Raw genomic sequence first — 26887 nt, forward strand, 5'->3', positions numbered from 1 at the left:
GTTATGTTGGTTGGGGTTGTAAGGTTTGTGGTTTTGTGGTTGGGTTTGCTGGTTTCCCCACCCAAAGTTTGGGTGGTTTTTCCAGCCTGGGTTGTAAGTGTTGGAATGTGGATCATATGGTTGCCTTTGTTGATTTCCCACATAGTTGGCCTCTTCCCAATCACCTCCTTCATTGCTTACTTCCTCTTGATCTTGTGCGTGTATTGCGGCCACTTGATTTGTTTTTAAGTTCCTGGTGAGCTCTGCTAGTTGCTTGGCAAACACCTTGTTTTGGGCTAAAATTGTATCAACATGGTTCAGCTCCATGACTCCCTTAGTGTTGTGTCTCTCTGAAGCATAGTAGTACTCATTCTCAGCCACTGTCTCAATCACTTCAATGGCTTCTTCCACAGTCTTTTTCCTGTTCAATGAACCTCCTGATGAATGGTCTACAGCCTTCCTAGATTCATAAGAAAGTCCATCATAGAAAATATGCAATTGCACCCAGTCATGGAACATGTCTGGTGGGCATTTCCTTGTCAAATCCTTGAATCTCTCCCATGCCTCGTAGAGAGTTTCACCCTCTTGTTGTCTAAAAGTCTGAACCTCTGATCGAAGCCTATTGACCTTTTGTGGGGGTTAGAAACGTGCCAGAAACTTGCTTTCCACCTCATCCCAGGTTGTTAGGCTCCCCCTTGGGAATGATTCTAGCCACTTAGCTGCCTTGTCCCTAAGTGAAAATGGGAACAAGAGCAGTTTATAGGCATCTTCCTGGACTCCATTGGACTTCACAGTGTCGCAAATTCTCAGGAATTTTGTGAGATGTTGGTTTGGATCTTCATTAGCACTCCCACCAAATGAACAATGATCCTCCACCAGTGATATTAGCTGTGGTGTGAGTTCAAAATTGTTGGCCTGAATGGGTGGTTTCTGAATGCTGCTACCATAATTCCCAAAGGTTGGGTTTATGTACGAACCAAGAACCCTCCTCTCGGGAATGGCATTGTTTCCATCAGCTCTCTCATGGTTGTGAACTTCTCTATCCATGTTGAGATCTAGAGCTTCCTCAAAATTGTCCTCAGATTCTCCTTCAGATTCTTCTTCTCTCAGTACTCTCTTCCCTCTTGCTTCCCTTCTAAGTTTATGAAGGGTCCTCTCTGGTTCGGTATATGGAGGAGTTGATGTCTTTCCTCTCCTACCTGTCATACAAGAACACAGCATAGGCAACAAGCAAGTGAAATACTCTTGGTTAATGGAAGAGTATGGTTAGAGCAGTTGAGGAATTAATTCAAATAGTTAGTGGGTCAGTGAGTTAGTTGCTTGAATTTAAGGCCATAAAGAAAGAAAGCAAATAACAGAGTGCAGAAATTTAAAATTCAACAAGTAACTTGAACTAAATTAACAAAACAAGAAAAATGCTCAATCTAGTTAACTTCCAATTTGAGAATTGTCAATCGAAAACCAATCCCCGGCAACGGCGCCATAAACTTGATCTAGCCATAAACTTGATAGCTACGATTTTAGGAAATTGCACAATCGGCAAAAATTCCTTCCGGCAAGTGCACCGGTTATCGTCAAGTAAAAACTCACAATAGAGTGAGGTCGAATCCCACAAGGATTGGTTGAATGAGCAATTCGGATTAGAAGTTTGTTCTAGTTGAGCGGAATCAAGATTTAGATGAGAATTGCGGAATCTTAAATTGCATGAATTTAAGAGCGAGAAGTTAAAGTGCTGAAATTAAAAGGGGATCGGGTGATTGCATGAATTTAATTGCAGAATGTAAAGAGAAAGTGTAGATCAGAAATGGGGGATTCATTGGGTTTCAGGAGATATTGAGATCTCCGAATCAAGACATTTTTATCTCTTCCTCAACCAATGCATTCATTGAATTTTGCTTGGCAATCTTATATGATTGGATCCCAATCCCTTGGCTCACCAATTCTCTCTAAAAACAAACAAATTCCCAATCCCTTGGTTTAAATGTTCATAAGAAGAGATGATGCTCGATCACTGATTATACCACACAGTTTCATGAACCACAATTTGGTAGGATTACATGTCACAATATCCATCCAAACCCCAATCCAATTCACTGTGAGAAAGCTTCTCTAGCATGAATCCTCCATTCCTTTCCCAAGGTTCCGAAGGATTCCAATTATGGATAAGTTTCTTTCCCAAGACAACTAACCAATGGAATTAGATCGAGAAGCTTTCTAACAAAATTCAAGAGAAAAGAATGAAGAAGAAGATAAAAACTATTATTGATTCATTGAATTACAATAGAGCTCCCTAACCCAATGAAAGGGGTTTAGTGAGTCATAGCTCTGAATTCAATTACAAAAGTGTGAAAGTTCCAAAAGTAAAAATTCCAAAGGTTCTGTCTAACTTAAATTCTATCCTATTTATACACTTTCTAAATTGAGCTTCTGTTGTGTTTCTTGGGCTTTGAGGCCTTTCCTTGATTTCCTTTTGCTTTGGGTTTATGATCCATAATCCTGATGAGGCTGCTGATCCAATTCTGTAACATTCATTGAGCCAATTTAGTGATAATCAAGTAATGACACATGACTCAACAAATTGAAGTTCCAGACTCATCAATTCTTCAGGCCCAATCCCATAAACCATGATATTCAATTGGGTTTCATACCAGAGTATGTTTAAGTTAATGTTTGTGCTCAAATGCTAACTTAAACTTCAATATATTTGGCCCAGAAACCCTTTCAAAAGGTGGCGTTTAAGTTGTAGTTTAAGCTTCAGTTTAAGATTAAACTGAAGCTTAAACATGGAAATGGAAGAAAGCAATCCTGGAGGGTAAATAATCGAACACGTTTAAGCTTCAGTTTAAGGTTAAACTGAAGCTTAAACGTGGAAATGAAGATTGCAACCCTGGAGGCAAATTCTGGTCGAACACGTTTAAGCTCCAGTTTAAGGTTAAACTGGAGCTTAAACGTGGAAATGAGAAGGCAACCCTGGAGGAGCAAAAACGCCGAACACGTTTAAGCTCCAGTTTAAGCTTAAACTGGAGCTTAAACGTAGAAATGGCTTCCTGGTGCATAATTTGGGTCGAACACGTTTAAGCTCCAGTTTAAGGTTAAACTGGAGCTTAAACATGGAAATGGTCCCTGGTGCCATTCTCATTCTGGCGTTTAACTTTCAGTTTAAGGTTAAACTGGAGGTTAAACGCCAGTTTCATCTTTTCTCAGCTTTCATGATTCTGGCGTTTAAGCTCCAGTTTAAGCTTAAACTAGAGCTTAAACGCCACTTTCAGCATTATATGGTTTGGTAGTTTAAGTTCCAGTTTAAGCTTAAACTGGAACTTAAACTCCACATGTGATATTCAAGCTTCCTTTATTGATTTTGTTGCTTCCTTGCCTAGCCTCTTCTTCCCTGAAATCATCCAAACAACTGCATCAAAGTCTTGCAAAATTTCATGAGAAATCTTCCATTCATAGCATTCAAGTAATATAACTAAAAACTCATGGAATTTGCATCAAAATCATACTGTTTGGATTATTCATTGCTTTGTTGTTCATTTAACCATTCTTGGTTACTTTAAGCTCAAGAAAATGCATAAAACAACTAAAACTAACAGAAAAATGCTAGTGAAACTAGCCTAAGATGCCTTGGCATCACAACACCAAACTTAATACTTGCTTGTCCCTAAGCAAGTCCTGAGTTATTTGAGAAGAAAGTATGAAACACAAAGCAATTACATTGGCTATATTAGCAAGCATTTGAAGTTCATCAGAAGGGTTTTATGCAGAAAGTTGCAGCATCACTTTTTCATTCTTATCAGGTAAGATTATCACTTTTTCATTGCATTCATCAAACACTGCTATGGCCTCTTGTTATTCTTATGTCCTTGGCACTTTTCCCTTCTTTGTTTTTCTTTTTCTTAGAGCTCCTTTGCTCCTTATTTGCTCAGTGTCATGTGTTGCACAAGCCTTTGGCATTTTCTTTTTCTTATCAGTGCATTACACATATCCACTACAGGCATTTTAGTTCACATTTCTTCTTGTGACATTGGTGCCCAGCACCTCTTTGTGTGACTAAATGTTTTGTAATTAGGTTGCTCTTGATAATGGACTTTTGGTTGATAATCCCGGGTTAGTTAACCCAAGTTACCAAGTGTTGAAACACTCCTCAGAACCTATTCATCCAAGCATATCCTTAATACATAAACACCACAGGCATTTGTCTCAGAAGTTCAAACCATTGGTGCCTAGCTTATTTTCTCAATTTTTTTTTCTTTTTGGTTGCCCTTTTTCAGTGGCTTTTTCTTCTTCTTTTTCTTTCTTTTTCATGGCCAAAGACATTTATTCATCAAGATCCATAGACAGTATTCAAACTTCTACACAAAAATGACAATTCTACACTCAATTTCCAGTGAGCTGACTAAACAATCAAGCATGCATACCACCACTTAATTCTACTTGATTTGTCACTAATTGAGCCAAGTTACTTTTGTTCAAACTTTTCTTTTATTTTTGGAAACAGAACAAGCATGGCAAGCATTTGTTTAAGAAAATGGGAATGACGCGATCGCGTGGGTCGCGCGATCGCATGGGAGGGGTAGAAGAGGGGATGACGCGATCGCGTGGGTCGTGCGATCGCGTCGCTGGAATTTGTGCTAGACGCACAATTCCAACGTCATTTCAGTGTAACTCTCTGTCTCCTTTTGGGATTTGTGCAATCCATGCGACGCGATCGCGTCGTTCACGCGGTCGCGTGGGATTGGTTATGTGCATGTGATGCGAACGCATGGGGCATGCAATCGCGTGGGCCATTTTGTGCAAAATGCACAAGGGCCGCACGATTCCAGCCCAACTTTCTGGACGTTGGGTTTATACACTGATCTCCAGGGCACGCGGCCGCGTGGGTGATGCGGTCGCATGCGTAGTATTTTCCGCGATTTGACGCGATCGCATGGGGCATGCGGTTGCGTCGTGTACCATTTTTTTTATGTAGGAATGCAAAATGCAATGCTAATATGAATGCAGATGCAATGAATGTTATGTAAGTTTCCAGGTTCAATCAAAACTCAAGGACAAACAAAATAGACAAAAGTGGAAATTGAAAAAGGGACGATCATACCATGGTGGGTTGTCTCCCACCTAGCACTTTTAGTTAAAGTCCTTAAGTTGGACATTGGATGAGCTTCCTGCTATGGTGGCTTATGTTTGAATTTGTCCAGAAATCTCCACCAGTGTTTGGAATGCCAGCATCCTCCGGGGTCCTAAATAAAGTACGTAAAGCCCTTGTGTGAGTTCAAACAAGCTTGCAGGCTCCTGGAGTATTGAATGTCAGAATAGACTCCAGGATCCCAAACTTTTCTTCTACACCCATCTTTGTCTTGATCTACATTGGTCCAGTCGGGTGATGAGTAATCCGAATTCTCACTGCAGTGACCAAACGGCTTTCGAGATCCTTTAAATTGAGCTTGACACCAATTCTTGCACCTCAAGTTGAAGTGCGAACCCTTATTGAATCATTCATACCAGCGCTGAGTGTGAGTCATATCCCTTTTCCTCTTAAAACCGCAGAGAGCTCTAAGCTGGCCATCTGTTTCAAGTAAACCATATTCAAGTGGAAAAGTAAAGATAAAAGGCAAAGGTGTTACCCACTTGTAGTTTGTGTTGGGCGGTAATGGCCTTGGGATAGGTGTTTCCAGTGGTTCTATAAGTTCTACTCCCTTATAATCTTCTGTAAATTCTTCCACTTCAACCATATCTTGATCAGAGTCTTCAATTTCTCCCTCATCATCGCTCGAGTCATAAATTGGAAGTTGAGAAAAATCTACCTCAGCATCATCTTCATGTTCACTCAGGAAAGATTCTTCTGTCTCAGAGAAATCACTTGTGGATGCAAGGTCGTCACTAAGAGAACAGGACTCGTGATCATCATCATCAAGGAAGCCTGTGTCCTGGGTTATTCCGTTCAGTTCTTCATAAGATAGTTGCAGTGGAGGCGGTGCAAAATCCTCCTTAGCATCAATTGTAACATCCTTGACGGAGTTCTCCACAACTCTGGGTTCAAGTGGCGGTTTGGTATCTCCTAAATCTTCAACCAACTCTTCTTCTTCTGCAATGACAGCTTCCTCTACTTGTTCCAGTATGAAGTTATGCTCTATGCTGCTCACTAGAGCTTCTAACGTCTTCTTTGTATTGCGTTCTTCATTGGATTCTCCACATAAAGCCATGGGGGTCTGTTGAGGGGCTGAACGTCTGGAAGATAATTGCTTTAACTCCTCCACTATTGCTTGCTCCAGTTGATGAATGGTTGCAATAAATTGTTTCATTGATTCTTCAAGGTGAACCTGTGATTCTGGCTTTGATTGATATGGGTATAGTGTATGGGGGAGTGGTGATTCTTGGGAGTAATTGGATTGGTGTTGGGGCAGATAAGGATCGTATGGTGGCGAAAGGTGAAAAGAAGCTTGTGAGTGTGGTGGTTCGAGGTTATGTTGAGAGGATGGTCTATAGGCACGGGGTGGGGCTTGTTGGTAGTTACAAGGTTGTCCATCATATCTTTCAGCTGGGTATGCATTGTAGAATGGTCGTTGTCCATGATATCTTGGAGGGTGTTGTTGTCTAAAGGGTTGATTAGATCCTCTTGACTCCATCCATCCTTGATTGGTCTGACCTTGATGCATATTCCTACAGTGGTTTCTATTTCCTTCAACAAAGTTAGAACCAAACTCAAAGCGAGAGGAGTGAGAATTCATAGTAGTTATCAGAAATAAGGGGGAAGAGAGAAAACAAATAAACAAGTAAAAGAAATATATATATATATATATTTTAAATATTTACAATAACCAATAATAAGGCACACGTTTGCAATTCCCCGGCAACAGCACCATTTGACGTTAGGATTTTTGCTAGTAAAGAATTTTATAAAAATATTCGCGTTGTAGATATAGATTCTAAACCAACAGAAATCCCTTCGTACAAACGTTTTGGTTGTCACAAGTAACAAACCCCTTTTAAAATTGATAACCGAGTATTTAAACCTCGGGTCGTCTTCTCAAGGAATTGTAGGGAGGTATGTTCTTATTATTGGCTATGAAAAAGGTAAAATTGGGGTTTTGAGAATGAGGAATAAGTATGGCAAATAATTTAAATGACAATTAAAATAAATAAATACTATAAAGCAAACCTTTGGCAAGATATGAGAAATTGGAAGTCCAGACTTTGTTATTCTTAGCAATAATAATGAAAGTTGAATCTTAATTCCACTTAGTTAACCTTTGCTTTTTTTCAAAGTCAAGGGATAAATTAGTTGACCTTCGAATCCTATTTATTTCCTAAGAAAAGGTTGGGATTATTGAAGTTCAGTCCAATTAGCAAAGATAACAATTATCAATTATTAAGCTGACATAACTACTGAGTTACTGATTTCTCAACCAAGACCAAAAGGAAAAGAAGTTAAATCTACTGGAATAAAAATTGTCTTCAAATTGGGGATAATAAAAAGGAACAATCATAAACTGAAATACATCAAATATCATTAAATAAAAATGTCAATTCTAACATGGACAATATCAACAGCCAATTAGGCAACATCAATCAAACACAATAAAAGCTTCAGAGTAAACAAAAATAGAAGAGAAATTAATTAGTAAAAGGAATATTGAACCTGGGATCGAGAGTTACTCCTAAAACTAAGAGAAGTCCTAAATCCTAAATCCTAAAGAGAGAGAGAGGAGAGAACCTCTCTCAAGACTAAACCTAAATCATGGAAAGTGACTAAAAATTCTGGGACTCCCTCAATGGATGCATTCCTCCACTTCATAACCTCTGGTCTATGACTTCTGGACTTGGATTTGGGCCAAAAAGGGCTTCAGAATCCGCTATGAGCATTTTCTGCAATTTCTGGTGCGTGGCCTCTGTCACGCGTCCGCATGGGTCACGCGTCCGCGTGACCGCGTCACATGCAGTTCTTCTTATCACGCGGTCGCGTGGGTCACGCGTCCGCTTTGTATGCGATTCACTCAAGTCGCGCGGTCGCGGCAGTCATGCAGCCGTGTCGATGCTTCTTCGCTCTTGGCACGCGATTGCGTCGTCCATGCGATCACGTGGATGCCAGTTTCTTCAAAACTCAGTTTTGTACTTTCCTTTCATTTTTGTACATTTCCTTTTCCATCCTTTAAGTCATTCTGCCTTAGAAGATCTGAAACTACTCAACACACTAATCACGGCACCGAATAGAAATAAAGGTAATTAAAATAATTAATTTTAAAGCATAGAAAATATGTTTTTCACATACATCACATAATAAGGAAGGAAAAGTAAAACCATACAATTAATATGAATAAGTGGGTGAAGGATTGAATAAATCACTCAGATTAAGCACAAAATATATCATAAAATATGGGTTTATCAGGTTCCTCACTGGCATTCAATGCAAGAGTTTCTGCCGGTTTGGGGATTGAATGCCTAGCCAGTGCTCACTGGCTGGCGTTGAACACCAGCTCTGCTGCTTAGATGGGTGTTGAATGCCCAGCGAGGGGTTCCTCACTGGCGTTCAGCGCCAGGCTTGCTGCCATTGTGGATGTTAAATGCCCAGTGAGGGCTTCCTCACTGGCGTTCAATGCCTTCCCATTCTCCCCATATTCAGCCTCTGCCTCCATGGTGATAGCCTTGCACTCTTCTCTTGGGTTTACTTCAGTGTTACTGGGAAGAGTGTCAGAAGGAGTCTCAGGGATCCTCTTGCTCAGTTGACCAACTTGTACCTCCATATTTCTAATGGAGGACCTTGTTTCATTCATAAAACTATGAGTGGTCTTAGAGAGGTTGAAAACCAGAGTAACTAAGTCAGAAAGGCTCTGCTTAGAGGCTTCTATGTTCCCTAGAGAAGATGGAAAAAGTGGTCTGTTGGTGAACCTATTTTGGTTCCTTCCACCTTGATTATTATTGAATCCTTATTGAGACTTCTGTTGATCTTTCCACGAGAGGTTAGGATGATTCCTCCATAAAGAGTTGTAGGTTTTTCCATAGGATTCTCCCATGTAATTCACCTCCTCCATGGTGGGTTGATCAGGATCATAAGCATCCACATCAGGATATATTCCTTGGGTACTGCCATCTGTAGTTTACATCCCAGTCAGATGCTGAGAGATGATATTGACCTGTTGGGTCAAGATCTTGTTCTAAGCCAATATGAAATTCAGAGTATCAACATCAAAAACTCCTTTTCTTCTGAGGTGGTCCCATGGTTTAGAGTATTTCTTTCAGAAGTATACATGAATTGATTGTTTGCAACCATCTCAATGAGTTTTCTTGCTTTTGCAGGCATTTTTTTTCAAGAGGAGTGATCCACCTGCAGAGCTGTCCAATGAGATTTTGGACATCTCAGATAGAACATCATAGAACACACCTATGATAGACCATTCTGAGAGCATGTCAGGAGGACATCTCCTGATTAGTTGCTTCTATCTTTCCCAAGCTTCATAGAGAGATTCACTTTCTTTTTGTCTGAAGGTTTAAACTTCCACTCTAATCTTGCTCATCCTTTGAGAAGGAAAGAATTTAGCCAGAAACGCATTAACCAGCTTTTCTTAAGAGTCTAAGCTCTCTTTTGGTTGAGAATCCAACCATATCTTAGCTTTGTCTCTTACAGCAAAGGGAAAAAGCATAAGCTTGTAGACTTCAGGATTTACTCCATTGGTCTTAACAGTATCATTGATCTGCAAGAAATCATCTAAGAACTGATGTGGATTTCCAATGGAAGTCCAGGCAACTTGAAATTCTATTGCAAAAGAGAAACTAACTTCGGCTTAAGCTCAAAATTGTTAGCTACAATGGTAGAAATAGAGATACTTCTACCATAAAAGTCAGAGGTAGGCATCGTGAAGTAACCAAGAACCTTTCTGGCATATCTTTCAAGTTCGGCCATGTCCTCAATCTCTTGTTCAATATTTTCTGAAAGGTTTCTTCTGGAGTGTTGTGCTCTAGCTTGTTGTAAGCTTTTCTTTAAAGTCCTTTCATGTTTAGGATCAGGATTAAAGAGAGGTTCTTTATCCCTGTTCCTGGTCATAAGTAAGAAATGAAGAAAGACGACAAAAATAAAGCCAAATGGGAGTTCTATATTCAAGAACAAAGGACTCCCTGTGAGATGTAAAGAAAGAAGAAGAAGGGGAAGAAGAATACTTGGAAGATAGGAGAAGAGGAGTTCGAATAAATAGAAGTAAATATGAGAAGAAATATAAATAGAAAAGATAAACAAGAATTAAAATATTTTTGTTTTATTTTATTTAATAATGCAATTTGAAAATTAAGGTTAATTAATTAAAAAAGAATTGAAAGTTAGTTATTGATTTTTGAAAATAAACGAGAGAGAAGAAGAAGAAGAAGAAGAAGAGAATTTTCGAAAATTAGAAGAGAGAGAAGAGTTAGTTAAGAAGTTTTGAAAAAGAAGAGAGAGAAGATAAGTAATTCATTAAGAAAGATTTGAAAATAGACTCAGATAAGAGATAAGATAAGAAAAGAAAAGATTTCAATTTAAAAATTTGAAATAAAAAAAGATAAGAAAAGGTAAGATAAGAAATTAAAAAGATTTGAAAAAGATTTGATTTTAAAATTTGAGATTATAAAAGATAAGATAAGAATTCGAAAAGAATTGAGAAACATGAGATTTGAAATTGATTTTTTAAACAATTTAATTTTAAAATTTGACATTTGAATTCTTAAATTTTAAATTTTGAAAAAGATAAGATAAGATTTTTTTGAATTTTGAAAAAAAAAAGATAAGATAAGATTTTTGAAAAAGATGTGATTTTTTTTTTGAAAAGATTTGATTTTTGAAAATTGAAAACTAAGATAATATAAGATAAAAATCTAAGGATTAAAATCTGAATTTTCAATGAAAGTTTCAAAAATTAAGTAAATTTTAAGATAGAAAAGATATTTTTTATTTTTGAATTTAATGAAGAAAGAGAAAAACAAGTAAAAGACACAAAACTTAAAATTTTTGGATCTAAGACAAAAATTTAAAGAAAAACACCAAGGGACACCAAACTTAAAAATTTTTAAGATCAAAATAAAAAGAAAACATAAGAACACTTTGAAGATTGAGTAGGCACCAAGAACAAAACTCAAAAAACCTAAAGAACATAAGAACATGTAAAAGACACCAAACTTCAAAATTTTGAAAACCAAATACAAAATTTTCGAAAAATATAAAAGAAAAACACAAGAAGACACCAAACTTAAAGATTGACACAAGATTTAAACAAAAGATATAAATTTTGAAAATTTTTAGAAAAAGACACAAGAAAATTTGAAAATTACTAAGAATAAAAACAAAATGACTCAAACCACGAACAAAGATTAAACAAAGAAAAGGAAAATATTTTTGAAATTTTTTTTTGGATTTTTCCCGAAAATAAAGAAGAAAATAAAAATAAAAGACTCAAATAAAATAAAAAAATTACCTGATCTAGGAAACAAGATAATCCGTCAGTTGTCCAAACTCGAACAGTCCCCGGCAACGGCACCAAAATCTTGGTGCACGAATCCCCACACTCCGTACACACTACTAGAAAACTAGTTATTACAGACGGATATTTCCGACTGATTTTATCCCACTGAAATACAGAGGGAATTTCAGAGGAATTTTTTGTCGAAAAACAAAAAAAATGGATTAGCATAAATTACAGACGGAAAAGAGAATCCGTCGATAATTCTGTTAGAAAAATTAATTTTTTTCAGTCCCTGATCACTCTAATTATGCATATCTCGGATGCAATGGGTAAAAACTAATTTTGGTCATATCACGGATGCACCGGATCCGAGATATAGTTTTGTTCATATCTCGAGTGCATCCGAGATATGACTAGCATGTGGCGTGTCACAACATGGTAGTAATGCAACCGTGATACGCCTTTTAGTGTGGTTTTTCCTACTGCATCCGAATGTGACTCAAAATGTATTTTAGTAAATAGTTGTACATTTATTTAAATCAGTAAATAGTATATATTTTTAATTTAAATAAAAAATCCAAAGTATTAATATAAAAATAAAAAATCGAGTAGTTTAGCTGTTTTGTTGCCCCGTTTTTCCCCCTCGTTTGTGTTGGATTATTATGAACCAAAGGAAGTGATTGATAAGTACCTCACATTCTGAAATAGGAGAATATAAAATCGGAACCATGGATTTGAGAAAGAAATTTATCCATATTTCTTGTAACTCAATTTAGGATCTGCCTTTTGGTGGGCATGCATTGTTGTATCATGACCTGTTTATTCCAAAAGAAAACAAGTTTGAATTAGGCATGAACGTTATAAAGCACACGTTACAATAATAAGTAACAATTGCATATAGTAAAACAAATTGTAAACATGGGAGAGGCAGAGAAAGAAAGAGTGATTACCGAGGAAGATTATGGGATGGAAGAAGAGAAAGATGGAGAGTTCCATTCACATTCACAAACACAAACGCAGCAGCAGCCAAACACGTCCCTAGCGGAGCTGAACATGCTGCTTGTATTCCTTTCCTTAATATACATTTCAACCGATGAGTGCATTGAAGAAGGAGAAGGAGAGGAAGACGAAGACAAGGAAAGCACGCACATCAGAAGGGAAAGGGAGCAGGTTCCTGTGGCCAAGGCATGCACCCTATCAAGAATACAAGACAAGAGAAATGATCCTAAGCTTGGCAGGAGATCCTTTCCATCAAGATTTCAAACTACCATTAGAGACTCCAGGTACCTGCCATTCTCACCCTTTCTATTAATTAATATATCTGAATATGAAATCCAAATATATATATTCAAAAAATGAGAGTATTATAATAAGGAAGCTAATTATTTGTCTAGGATTATGGGGATTTAATAAAATGGAAACTCAGTACTATAACACGTAGAAATTGTAGCATCAAGTCATTCACGTCAAAGACTGGGTATGTTTGTTATCTTTTATTCAGGCATGGAAGAAAAATGTGAAGAAAAGTATCGTTCTACTTGTACGTGGGCGTGGATTACACTTATACAAATGAACTCCGATTACAGAGAACCGTTCGCAAAACTTTTGCCAGTGCTTTCGTACATATTCGTACAGGAACACCAACACCGTCTGTTTTAGAAGCCATTGATCACAAAATGGATGAAGGAGATAGGGAAGTCTTGTACCTAGGCTATGGCAACGGTAGTCTCCTTGCATTGTTTTCCAGATGTCATTTCTTGTGCACACAAGAAGTCTCTCTTAGACTGCTTCTTACCGTTTTAATTCTGTTATTTTCGGCTAAAATGTAAAAGTTAAAAACTATGTTGGGTTTATAACAACTATAAATTATCTTTGAATGAAAACCAAGTTCATTCAAATACACGGTAATACGTTGCCCAAGTCCTAGAATCAGATAAGCCGTTCATTATACATTTATACTAAACTCAAAGTAACAAAAATCTGTAATGGAACATAGTAATCGGTTTTGATCCCAACAATTGGTATTGTAGACATAAGATATATTCTATCATGTTTACATTCTAGGCATATATAGCCACTCCTATACAAATAATTGCCACAATTTAGATTCAAAAGGCAGTATATAGATTTCTTCCACTAGAACCAATAATGCGATGAAGGAAGGATTCAGCTTACATTTCGAACACTCTTCCACCCAATCAGTTAACAAACCTGGACCATTTGTATATTGAATGAGCAAAACGAGGAATCAAGACGATTACTTACAGAAATATAACAAAAAGCACCAATTGCAATCAACTACTAATAAAAGCAAACTAATATTACGTTATTCTAAAACCAAACATGAAGTATAAAGAAAAAAAAAAGCCAGGGTTATTGTTTGTGTAAGTCTGGCAGCTTAAAAATTCGCACGAGAAAGCAAGTCATAATAACGAATACACTCTGGAGAGCTATGGAGGAGCATCCAGTAATCAGTGACCGAAACTCCAGCAGTAAAAATGCTTTCTTCACTCGTGCAGAAAAAGCCAAGCACATATGTCGTTCAGTCGTCGTATTGTTTTTCCACAACAGTTATTGCCAGAGAAGATGAATAAGAAGCTAATGCTACAGGATGTTCCCAAGGAAATACCAATAGGAAACAAGGGAATTCATTTATAGACCCTATCTCAAATGCTTCCTAACTCATCTGTAGAGAGATGAAAAACAAGAAAATAGCCCTAATTTGCCATCTCTGCATCCCCTTGCCTACCAAAAACCCCCAAACAGCAAACTGATATATCCTTCAGTCTGATATTCTGAGCTCCACTCCTAAAACGTCCTTCACCACCTCATATGTTACAAATGCAATTGCTATGGATGGGACGACCTGCAATATAGAGTTGAAAAATGGTTTTAGCAACACGGGAAAATTAAGGCCTTCGAAAATTGGCTAGTGTAAATGAGAATTGAGATCATCCATAAGCACCAACCATCTAGTAAGGCATTAAACAAATCGAAATACTACAATTTCTTCAGTTTATCACATCCTACAAAGAGGCTGCTATGCACTTGTTCATTGATTTGTGTGGCTACGGACTGCAACCCAAATTAGTTATAAATAACTCATGACTCTTCAAAATAGGACAGCACTAGTGAGTAGATAAGGGTGGAAAATCCAAGGCCAACATATCATTTCTTGAATCAGACTACAGAAACTTCAGATAAGTAGAGACAATGCAACTGGGTAGAAGCTTGTTAAGTTTGAAGTATTAACCAGTGGGGAAACACCAACAAATGATGGGCTAATCACACAACTGACACCAAGTCATCATGTGACAAAGTGAGCAGCACAAAGTAAATCTACAATCAAGTTGGATATAGCAACCAGATTTTGCAAAACTAGATGATTCATGAGCATATTAACATGAAGATTTACCTTTGCAAAATTGGGCACCAGACCCTTGTATAATGCACCAACTCCTTCATACCGAACAGTTTTCCTAAATGCATCAACCATGCCAGTATATTCAAGTGGGGCCTTTACCCTTCCATCGCCAGTACAACAGAGGCAGCATGGTTCCACCCCACCATCTGCATTCTTCGACAAATGACATCAAGGAGATAAGCAACAGTTTGCCCAACAGTTCCAGCTGCAGCACCACATGTCAGGCGAGTTGTCACACTCAACTCAAATCTTGCACTAGACCAAATGGATTGGATTTAACTAACCAATCTTTCAAAGACTCATAAACAGCAAAGTTTAGACCTACATATGGAACCTGGAAAACTGGAAAAACAATTAAAAAATAAGAAAGCATTAATTCTAATAACAGCATTACAGCCACTACAGCATGAGAGGAGGGGGTGGGGAACTTTAGGGAGTTAATTATATCAGTTGCATGAATTGCCCAAGCACAATATTAAGATTTGTCATATTTGCCATTATGATCATGACTGTAATCATCAACTTTGTAAAGAAGTAAAAATGAAAAGATTACTCACAACTCCAATGACTGAAGGAAGCCAACCCTTATATAAAGCACGTGGGCCTTCTTCCCTAAGCACAGTTGTCAAAGCATGGAACATCCCTCTGTACTGGTAAGGGGACTTCTCTGTCTGCAAATACAACAAAAAGCATACTATAAATATTAAGAGCAGTAGAGCACAAAGAACACGAAGAAAACCAATGTTATATCTTCTCTCTATGTGATTTGCAAACCAAGCAATTGGTAAACAGAAAAATGAAGGCAAAGATGTACCTGTACAGTTATCCTGCCTCGAACCATATCCATTGGGTAAGTTGCGGACATGGCAATTATTCCAGTACATGCTCCAGCTCCAAGACGTAAAACAGGAGTCAGCTGAGCATCCTCTGCCAAAATCATAAGAAAAACAGACAAACAGGGTTTTATAACTGAACCCACCCCCAGCCCCTTTCCTTTCTTTGATTGAGAAAAGTGCTACTTATTAATTTTCATTGTTAAGTTTTTATAGGTACATCTGTAAAAATATCAGTTAATGAGAAAGCAGTAACTGGAGACCAAAACCTGCAATCCCTCTTGCCCAACACCAAAAAACCAGATGGGGAAAGAAAACAATAAATACGAACATACCATTTCCAGTTTTTTGCTGATACAGCTGCAGTATAGATCTGAGAGAAAACAATAGTCAGTGAAACAGGACAGGGACACTTAAAAATATGTCAGATGCAATGAACAAAAAACTGAAACTTGTTAAATGAAACTCCCTATATTCTGCAGTTCAAATCAGATACCCTCCTTTTGATTTCAGTCACTATATTCTGCAGTCAAAGAAGAACAGAAGAGAACTGAACACAATCCAATGTTCAAACCAGAGATAAAAACATGGAATGAAGAAAAATAGAAAATGGGCAGTGAATTATACAAAAGTGGATTGTCAAATGGTAAATGGGATTGAGTCAAAATCTTAATTTTCTCCAAACCCAAATAGGTACCAACTACCAATGTGTGTAACTAATAATCCAGAAAAAGGTGCTGGATCTAAAACAAATTTTAGAAACTTTGGGGGATACACAAATGAGGTGAAAATAAGGGTAGGTTCAAACTAAAAAATTTGTTAGGTAGACACAAAATAGAACTGTACATTAATAATTAATAATATTCTTGCAAATATCCTATCTTAATCACTAAACACGGGCATTCAGCAGATGATTAAGAGAAAACAGTGATGTCATCATTAAAGTTAAGATCTCACAAATCTAAATGTAGTGTTAAAATAAAAAAGCATGTAAAGGAGAAGGGTGTTCATGGAATATAGAGGAAAACAACATTCTCATACTTCAAAAATTTCCACCCAGCAAAACCACCTATTTACAGACAAATTCAACAGTGAATTCAGAGTCATCTAAACAGCTAATAAATTTAAAGACAAATTCAGAAGTTCGCATTCTAACAAATTAGTCAAAATCAGAATAGCTTTAAACATATATATATATATCTAGAGATGCCTTAATTCTCTCAATATAATTATCATGATAACAAAATAGCAAGATCCAACAAGGGACAAATTATGAAGCCACATACTACTATATACACTAACAATAATTATACCATGAGGGCACTAGACCCCTGATGAAGCAAAGAAGTATCTAAGATTCAGAAATTAAAGCTTTCCAAAGGGACAGAATTAAAAACCAGAAGAGTACTGATAAAAAGTTGCACTAGGACCATAAAATTATAAGCATGCCTTAGGTTTCTCCTAGCAGAACCACAAACAAGAGAGAGCAGAGCAAAGAAGCAACGGCCCCAAGGAGCAAGAGAGTAGAATAATATTACAGCTATTACAGCTAGGATTTACCTCCAATTGTTCAATTTGTTCCAAAGGAGTTTCAATTCAGGTCACAATGCTTCAACCTCATCTATTACAGCTAGCAATTTCTGTTATTAAAAAATGACATGCAAGACACAAAATCACTAAATACCAAATACATAAATTACTAAATTAAAACAGAGCTTATGTGTGAGGAGAGAATAGAAAGAACAGAGAAGAAGCTTCAAGATTCTGCTATGCGCAGAGAGATCTCAATCTTTGATTCCTGCCACTAACTAAACTAACTTCTAGATAAATATGGAGCTAACTAACAAAGAGATATATTACAAATTTAAGCTTCATAATAACTCGGTATATTCAAGGTTTTTTTGCAGAAGAAAAAAGAACCAGAAAAACTATCGTAAGTCATTTTAGCAGATTTCTGTGGTTGCAGAAGATTCCAAAATAGATATGGTGAAAAAGCCCTAACAGAATGGATCGGAATTTGGATTAGGGAATAGAGTACTGCCTTAACAAATTGAACAAATGGAGGTTATCGGATAGTCATAACGGAACAAATTGAACTCCTTGTAAACAAATTGAACAAATCAACTAGTAAAGAAATTGGTGAAGACGACGGCGACGGCACCGAGATCTAAGAAGACGACGGCGACAGTGCTGCAAACTCAGAAGACGACGGCGACGGCGCTGCGAGTTCAGAAGACGACGATGACGGCTGCGAGTTCAGAAGACGACGGCGGCGCTGCGAGCTCAGACAACGACGTCGCTAATGGAGAGGGTGTTGTGTTGTGCGGTGCTTTCGGCGGTGGTCACATCCGTGGTGCAAGGGGAGAAGTGTAGCTCAGTAACCGCTTGAGAAGGTGAGCATGGTCACTAGTATAAAAATTTTATTGGTAGCTATTAGCGACCGATTTGAAAATGGTCGCTAATTGTAATTTAGCAATCGATTTAACAACTAACATTTTTCAGTTCTTGAAATATTATATTAGTAGTTAAATTGGTGGCTTTTAACAACGAATTTTTTTTGTCACAATCGATTGCTATTTTAAAACCTTTTTATAGTTATAACCTAACCTAAACTAAGTAACATTTCAACATATAAAGATATTATTAGTCACTGAAATGAGATTCCAATGTGAACTGAAAGTTGTGTGCTATTGATATTGAAACAAACAACCCACAGTTTGAATTGGTAAGGAAAAAAAATGATAATTTGATAGTAAAATTTTGTAAGAAGGGAGTGAAAAGGGAAATTGGTATGAAATGAGACCTGAGTGACAAAGTCTTTAAAGATGTCATTTTTGCTGATGTCATGCTTAAAGCAGAGTTATTTTCAGAATTTTATACCGATCTAGTTGTCTAATTATCCTGTCTAAAGCGTTATGATTTTTCGAGACATTTCTTTTCTTTCTTTCTTTCTTTCTTTCTCTCCAACAACACAACAAACATTATGGTTTAGAATTTAGATCGCTCTGGTGACTAAACAGAACAGGTGACACTCTTTTTCAAAAAATAAATATAAAAAAAGAGACACAAATTAAAAAAAAAAACTAGAAATGGATAAAATATTACACACATAAATAACAGTAATTATTTTTATTCTTACTATTTAAATAATCATAAAAATTTTATAAAACGATAATATTATAAATATACTAAACATTAATTTCAACACAAATTCAATTTTTATATAAAACTTAATTTAATTTTAAGTATCACACAGATATAATTAAAAGTAATTACTTTTTAATATAATTTAATATATTGTCGGTAAAAAAATTATATATATATATATATATAATTACGTAATGTTATGTGAACAAAATTAATTATCTTAACAATTATTAAAAAAATTAGATATGATTTAACGATGGTGTTTGATCAAATAATTATATTATCAGTATATTAAAATTATTAATTTTTACAAAATAATTTTTTATAATAAAATATATTATAATAATATAATATTTTAGTTAATTATCTCATCAATCTTTTAATAACCAATATAAAAATAATATATTTATTAATATAATATATTAGTAGATATTAACATGATTATTAATTTATTTTGTTATAAATGAAATAATAATAATAAATTTGAGATTAGTTAGGATAGTAAATATGGTACACTAAAACTAAAAAGTCATGAATTTAATTTTAAGAATAAACAAAATGAATTTTTTTATAAATTATATATGATAAATAATATTTTAAAAAGGAAAATTTATACACTAACTATCTATATTATATTTCCATTATATAAAAGTATAAATAACAATAAATAATTAAATCTTTTATATGGTAATTTAATCAAATTCATCGAAAATCTTTACAAATGTCCAAGGTAGTTATTTTTTAAAATATCTTTTTAATTATATTTCAAAGTCATCAATGGCAACTTATTTATTTATCGTGCCAAAAAAAAAAAGAATTGTGATAAGCTACACTCCAAGAAAGGATAGAAAAAAAAGAAAAAATTAAAGTCAAAAAACAAAGGTCATTAGAGTATTTGTGCCTAAACAGCAGTCTTTTGATATCCTCATCTAATTAGAGTATTAGATTATTGCCTAATGATAATGAGTCTTCATCATCCTTACACAACCCCAAGAGTCTTTTTTGATTGTAACTTCAGCTCTTCAAGTGTCCTTCGATTCATCCAGTCATATTGATCAAATCAAATACACCAATGATTTTGGTCAGGTTTATTAATGGCAATTACATACCAGTAAACTATTGTTAATTAAACTCACATTTATTTTTATGACGTCTAAAAAATTTTCTTAAAGAAAACCACAAACCATGCCATGATTATTTTAATGTTCATTATAAGACAACCCTTAAACCAATAATCAGATGACAATAAATTTTGAAAAAAACAATAAAAAATTCCAACCTTTCCTCCCACGTACAACCTAGTCTATTTAGAGCAGCTTTAGAAGTTTGTCACACAATTCAGTTCTACAACCTAATCTATTTAGAACAGTTTAAAAGTTTGTCACATAATTCAGTTCCTAACCACCTCAAATAGAGAGAGAGAACCTCAATCAGACAACATTTGACATTACTGTAAAGGTGACATTTATCCTCTGTAAACAACTATATTCAAATTTATTAATGATGATTAATTTGTTTTGTGATTACAACAACCAAATAAAAATGTTGACCACATATGGTAACTCGACTTGATACACCATAGGTAGTATCTTGTAACACTTTTACTGTCAGAATGTCACGCTTCCGGCTACGCCGCTCTGATAGTGAGAATGTTACGGGAACTTCCTTATATTTAATAATAAGATGTGAGTCTTAAACTCGAAATCATGTCATCGTTTTCTTTGAAAAACCGGAAAGTACTTTTTGATTCAATCAAACAAGCACATATATAAATATATACATACAAAACTTCTTATACAAGTAACTTACAAATATATATACATACATATTATTACAACACCTATCCTTCTTACAAAATATAATAAAAAAGGTGAGGGAAAACTATAATTGTATATACATTAATATAGAATACAATCTGATGCTCGAAAGAAACTCCTTAAACTCTTCGTCTGTACTGAAAAAGAAAACCTGTAGGGGGTGGGGTGAGAACATCATCCTCGCTAGTTCTCATTAGAGGGGTTTTAAGAATTGTCATAAGAGAATATTTAAATGAAAACTGTTTTTCGATTGCAGTGATCATCGCTCGTCTTATGAATCTTTTTGAAAACCAACTGTTAATCATCCAAAAAGCCAAACCTTTTCGAAAATCATTAGTTAATTACCCAAAATCTAAATTCATATTTTGAATTTATAAAAACTCCAATTAAACACAATATCTCGTAACCTTTCACTACATATACCAAAGGAGCAATTTCATCAAACATAACCAAATCACGGACTCCGTCCCAAAACGATATCACATCACGGCCTTCGACCCAACACAAAATCAAATCCCACTTCAACCACCATAATCCGAACCAACAGTCACAATCATAAGTAATGCAATTCAAACACAATAAAGAGCAATTACAGAAAGTATAGCAATTAGCAGTTAAGAAAAATTATTCACAAAGGCAAACCAAGTATAATATGCACACCAAAACAATGTCACATAGATGCAAATGATGCATGTCTGCCGTATGGCCAATGAGCTCATCTATCGGTTAACAGTCAAACCCGACATGTCCGGTAGCTAACCCTGGATTGTCCCAACGTGCACGCATCTACCAAGAGGAATTTTACATCTTCAAGGAGGAACGTCTGGAAAGGTATAAGTGTCTGGCCACATCTTGTGACGAAGGGTCAACAGAATCTCGAATCTCAACTGGAGTAAGTGGAGCCAACCCACTACATCTATCCAGGGAAATTCAAGACTCAGATAAAGTTTTAAATCATATATCATTCTCAACCAGGAGCAAATGGGGGGCGAACCACTGCATATACCCATGTAAACTCAAACCATAACCCAGAGCAAGTTGAATCACACCACGGCACCTACACAGGCAATTATACTTCAATCAAACTCCATTTATATCAATTTCATCCTCAATCTTATTTCACTTCATTCATAATCATAATCGTACTCAATCATCAATATCTCTCCTTATCATGATCATTATCATCACATCTCTTATTACATTTAATCATTTTTTTCTAATCAAATTCAAATACTGTAAATTCACCAAAATATCTAAAAATGGAATTCAATAATCAAACTCAGGACATAGTTCTTTTCATATGAAATTGAGTTCAGAACATAATCATTTTCTTAATGAACTAAACTCAAAACAAAATTCTTTCTTAATAAACCGAACTCAAATCATAATTCTTTTATTAATAAATCAAACTCAAAACAAAGTCCTTTTTCTCAATAAATTAAACTCAAAACATAATACTTTTCTTAATAAATCATACTCAAAACATAATTCTTTTCTCAATAAATCAAACTAAAAACATAATTCTTTCCATAATAAATCGAAATCAAATAATATGATTCTTAAGTCAAATTTTCTTTTAAATAACGCTTCAAACAAAGTCTCAGAGTTTTATAAAAATTTCGGTAGCATCTCATTCCAAAATTTGGACTTTGCCACCCTTCGAAGGTCCCAACAACCAAACCAACACCTCTCGGTCATTCAAATCATTTCCAGTAAATCATTATCTCAACAGCTCCAACTCAACTCAAGGAAATCAACAAAAACCTAGAATTCGAACAACCAACCCAATAAACTACAATAATTCAACCTTAATTATCAATACGCGTTCAAATGCTCAATAATCATTATATCACAATTCAAAAATCAATTTAATCAATCATTTATCCAAAACAACTCAATTCAATCCATAAGACTCACACAATCACCAAAAATATATTATTTTTATCAATATCGATTTATAACAATTCTTTAGAATAAAATAAGTTTAAGGAAAACGCCCCTACCTCGATCGCGACATAACAACACGACACAAAACTTCTTTTTCTCCTGGCCCGCAATAGCGGCAACTTCAATCGCGACTCGCAATAACCAGTTCTTGACCCTATATTACCAAAACCTTAGAATCTCTAACTGAACATAACAGAATATTGATTTTCAAAGGTTCCGGAACAAAAACGCTTACCGTAACAAAGAAAGAACGATTAAATCAAGCAGCAGCAACCCCGGCGGTGGTCTCGGCGACAACAACGCTATATCCAGTGACCAAAAACTCTGGCAGCGGCGGCGGTAGAGGAGTGGCAATGTCAGTGCGGCTTCTCGGCAGCCAGCGGCATGGCGGTGCAGCCTCCAACAGCTCAACAAGGTCCCTCTCTCTTGCGGTTCTGATTCCTCGACGGCGACGCAATGGCTCCTAGCTTCGCCAGCGGTAGAACGACGAGGACGAGTTCTTCCAGCTCACGTGCAGCAGCGCCGTTGGAGGACGTGATAGTGGTGAAGGCCAAACGCAAATAGCGATGACGTTGACCGCATCTCTCTCTTCCTCGCACGTCGTCCTCCTGATGAGCGTATATTTTATACGCTTTTTGGCATCATTTTTATATAGTTTTTAGTGAATTTTGTTTAGTTTTTATTAAGTTTTTATAGGTTTTAGTGTTAAATTCACATTTTTGGATTCTACTATGTGTTTTTGTGCAATTTCAAGTAATTTCTGGCTGAAATTGAGGAGCTGGAGCACAAGTCTAATTCAAAGACAGACAAAAGCACTGCAGATGCTGTCCAGATCTGACCTCCTTGCACTCGAAAGAGCTTTTCTGGAGCTACAGAAGTCAAAATGGAGCTTTCTCAACGGTTATGGAAAGCTGACTTCCAGAACTTTCCAGTAATGTATAATAGTTTATACTTTGCTTCAGATTAGAAGGCCCAAAACTAATGTCCAACCCCAGCTTCCTGCCCCCTTCCAGGCATCCAGCGCCCAAAGAGCAGAGCCCAGCGTCCAAACGCCCAGAGAGGACCCCTAGCCAGCGTTTAATGCCCTAGGAAGTGGATCTCATCAAAGCTCAGCCCAAACACTCACCAAGTGGGCCTCAGAAGTGGATTTTAGCACTAAAAAGACTGTTTTACCCTTACTAGTCATTTGTTTAGTATTTAAGGGATTAGATTTATGTTATTTGAACCCTTTTGACAATCTTCAGCCATATGTTCGTTTTTATCTTTGTATTTTGCTTTCAGTATGAGTTTCTAAACCTCCTAGGTTGAGGGGAGGAGCCCTGTTGAGTCCTATGAATTGATAAAAGTATTACTATTTCTCTTCGATCTGTGTTTGATTAATTTTAAGATGTATATTCGTTCTTCAACATGATGAATAGAATGATCAGTGACAATCAACTCTGTTCGTCATACTAAGACAAACGTGCCTGACAAACACCCGTGTCTACTTGGGTTCGTGTGAATACTTCAGTGGAAAGCATTGAACCGCCAGCTTGGTTATACATCTCTTAGACGGCTAATCCACGACTTCGTTGGGGACTACTCGAGACACTAGTTTAGCTGATTTTCGGGGAGATTAGGGGCTTTGTGGTAGAGGCTAGAACCCAAAGATACAGCATTCTCTGATTCGGAAGATCCGACCTTGTCGGTGGCGCTTTGAGTAGGATCATTAAGGAGAATGGACTGTACGAGCTTCACCCTCAGGCAGACTGGATCCACACTAACCCTGGGGTTCAGATCCAAAGGAGTATTGACAAACTCTCAATAAAGGCGTTGATCACATACAGCCTGCCATTGAAGAAATCATTCACAAGCACTAGAGTTAATTCAGAAAGACAAAGCAAACTCCAATCCTTAAGCCTATTCCTATTACTGATATAAAAAGTAATTTATACAATATTACTTTAATGCAATTAAGTCTCAATCCAACAACCTTCTTATTTCGCCTGACTAAGATCTGCAAGATAACTATAGCTTGCTTCAAACCACAATTTTCGTGGGATCGACCCTGACTCGCTCAGGTATTACTTGCACGACCCAGTGCACTTGCTAGTACAGCTCTACAAAGGTGTGGGATTCGTGCACCAAGTCTTTGGCGCCGTTGTCATAGATTGTTCGAGTTTGGACAAACTGACGGATTGTCTTGCTCCCTAGATCAGGTAATTTTTATTTTGTTTGAGTCTTTTCTTTTTATTTTTTTCTTCTTTTTTTCGAAAAATCTCAAATAAAAGCTTTTTTAAAAATATTTTTATTTTCTTTATTTAATCTTTGTTCTTATTTTGAGTCTTTTTGTTTTTGCTCTTGGTACTTTTCGTCCCTTTTGAGTCTTTCTTTGAAAAAATTTTTTAAAAATAGTTTCTTTAGTTAAATCTTGTGTCAAATTTTTAAGTTTGATGTCTTCTTGTGTTTTTCTTTTAATTTTCGAAAATTTGTGTTTAGTTTTCTAAACATTTTGAGTTTGGGGTCCTTTATATGTTCTTGTGTTCTTTGAGTTTCTTAAGTCTTGTTCTTAGTGTTCTTTTTAACCTTCAAAGTGTTCTTATTTTTTTGTGTCTTTAGGTCTAAAAATTTTAAGTTTTGTCTTTTACTTGTTTTTCTCTTTCATCATTAAATTAAAAAAATATCTTTTCTATTTTTATTTTTACATAATTTTCGAAAACTAACAATAAAAATTCAGATTTCAATTTTAAATTTTTATCTTATCTTAGTTTTCAAACTTCAAAAATAAAATCTTTTCAAAATTAAAAATCTCATCTTTTTCAAAAATCTTATCTTTTTCAATTTTAAAATTTAAGAATTCAATTTTCAAATTTCAAAATTTAATCTTTTTCTAAATCAATTTGCAAACCTCATCTTTTTCAAATCTTTTTAATTTTTCATCTTATCTTTTCTTATCTTTCTAATTTCAAATCTTTTCTTATCTTATCTCTTATCTAATTTTAAATTCAAATATTTTCTTAACTAATTACTTCTCTTCTCTCTCTTCTTTTTCAAAACTTCCTAACTACTTCTCTGCTCTCTTAATTTTCGAAACTCTCTCTTCTTTTCTCTCTTCTATTTTCAAAAATTCACTAATCAATTTTCAATTCCTTTTAAATTATTAACTTAATTTTCGAAAATAATTAATAAATAAAAAAAAAATATTTTAATCTTTATTTATCTTATTTATTTATACCTCTTCTTCTATTTACTTTTATTTATTCGAACTCTTCTCCTTTCTCTTCTTCCATTTTCACTTTTCTTTCTCTCTTCTTTCTTTACATCTAACTGGAAGCTCTTTGCCAATTGGCACAAAAAGCTTTCTTCCTTTCTTTCTTTTCTTCTCTTATTGTTTATGACCAAGAACAGGGATAAAGAACCCCTTTTTGATCTTGATCCTGAACCTGAAAAGACTCTGAAGAAAAGCTTATAACAAATAGAGCACAGCACTCCAAAAGAAACCTTTCAGAAAACTTTGAACAAGAAAAAGGAAATATGGCCGAACTTGAAGGTGATGCTAGAAAGGTTCTTGGTGACTTCACCATGCCTACCTTTGACTTTTATGGCAGAAGCATCTCTATACCTGCCATTGGAGCTAACAATTTTGAGTTTAAGCCTTAGTTAGTCTCTCTTTTGCAGCAAAATTGTAAATTCCATGGACTTCCAATGGAAGATCCACATCAGTTTTTAGTTGAGTTTTTACATATCTATGATACTGTAAAGACTAATGGAGTAAATCTAGAAGTCTACAAGCTTATGCTCTTTCCCTTTGCTATAAGAGAAGAGCTAAGATATGGTTAGATTCTCAACCAAAAGAGAGCCTAGACTCTTGGAAAAAGCTGGTTAATGCTTTTTTGGCTAAATTCTTTCCTCCTCAAATGATGAGCAAGATTAGAGTGGAAGTTCAAACCTTCAGACAAAGAGAAGGTGAATCCCTTTATGAAGCTTGGGAAAGATACAAGCAACTGATCAGTAGATGTCCTCCTGACATGTTCTCAGAATGGTCTATCATATGCGTGTTCTATGATGGTCTGTCTGAAATGTCTAAAATTTTATTGGACAGCTCTGCAGGTGGATCACTCCACTTAAAAAAATGCTTGCAGAAGCTAGAGAACTCATTGAGATGGTTACAAACAACCAATTCATGTACACTTCTGAGAGGAATCCTGTGAACCATGAGATCCCTCAGAAGAAAGGAGTTCATGAAGTTGATACTCTGAATGCCATATTGGCTCAGAACAGGATATTAACCCAATAGGTCAACATGATCTCTCAGCATTTGAATGGAATGTAAACTGCAAC

At 35.8% G+C, this 26887-nt stretch overlaps 1 long non-coding RNA gene, 1 other non-coding gene and 1 pseudogene across 2 annotated transcripts; 2 read left to right on the plus strand and 1 right to left on the minus strand.

The window, feature by feature from the left end:
* The first annotated feature begins 496 nt into the window (after positions 1–496).
* Positions 497–600, plus strand: LOC112798705 (small nucleolar RNA R71). Its single transcript, XR_003200304.1, has one exon. It is a non-coding gene; the product is annotated as a small nucleolar RNA R71 (small nucleolar RNA).
* An 11548-nt stretch (positions 601–12148) lies between these two features.
* Positions 12149–13282, plus strand: LOC112796864 (uncharacterized). The gene is made up of 2 exons (XR_011881183.1): positions 12149–12682; positions 12901–13282. It is a non-coding gene; the product is annotated as an uncharacterized lncRNA (long non-coding RNA).
* A 319-nt stretch (positions 13283–13601) lies between these two features.
* Positions 13602–16029, minus strand: LOC112796863 (mitochondrial adenine nucleotide transporter ADNT1-like; annotated as a pseudogene).
* Positions 16030–26887: the final 10858 nt, after the last annotated feature.

This window comes from Arachis hypogaea, chromosome 4 (genome assembly GCF_003086295.3).
Source record: "Arachis hypogaea cultivar Tifrunner chromosome 4, arahy.Tifrunner.gnm2.J5K5, whole genome shotgun sequence".
Classification (NCBI taxonomy): domain Eukaryota; kingdom Viridiplantae; phylum Streptophyta; class Magnoliopsida; order Fabales; family Fabaceae; genus Arachis; species Arachis hypogaea.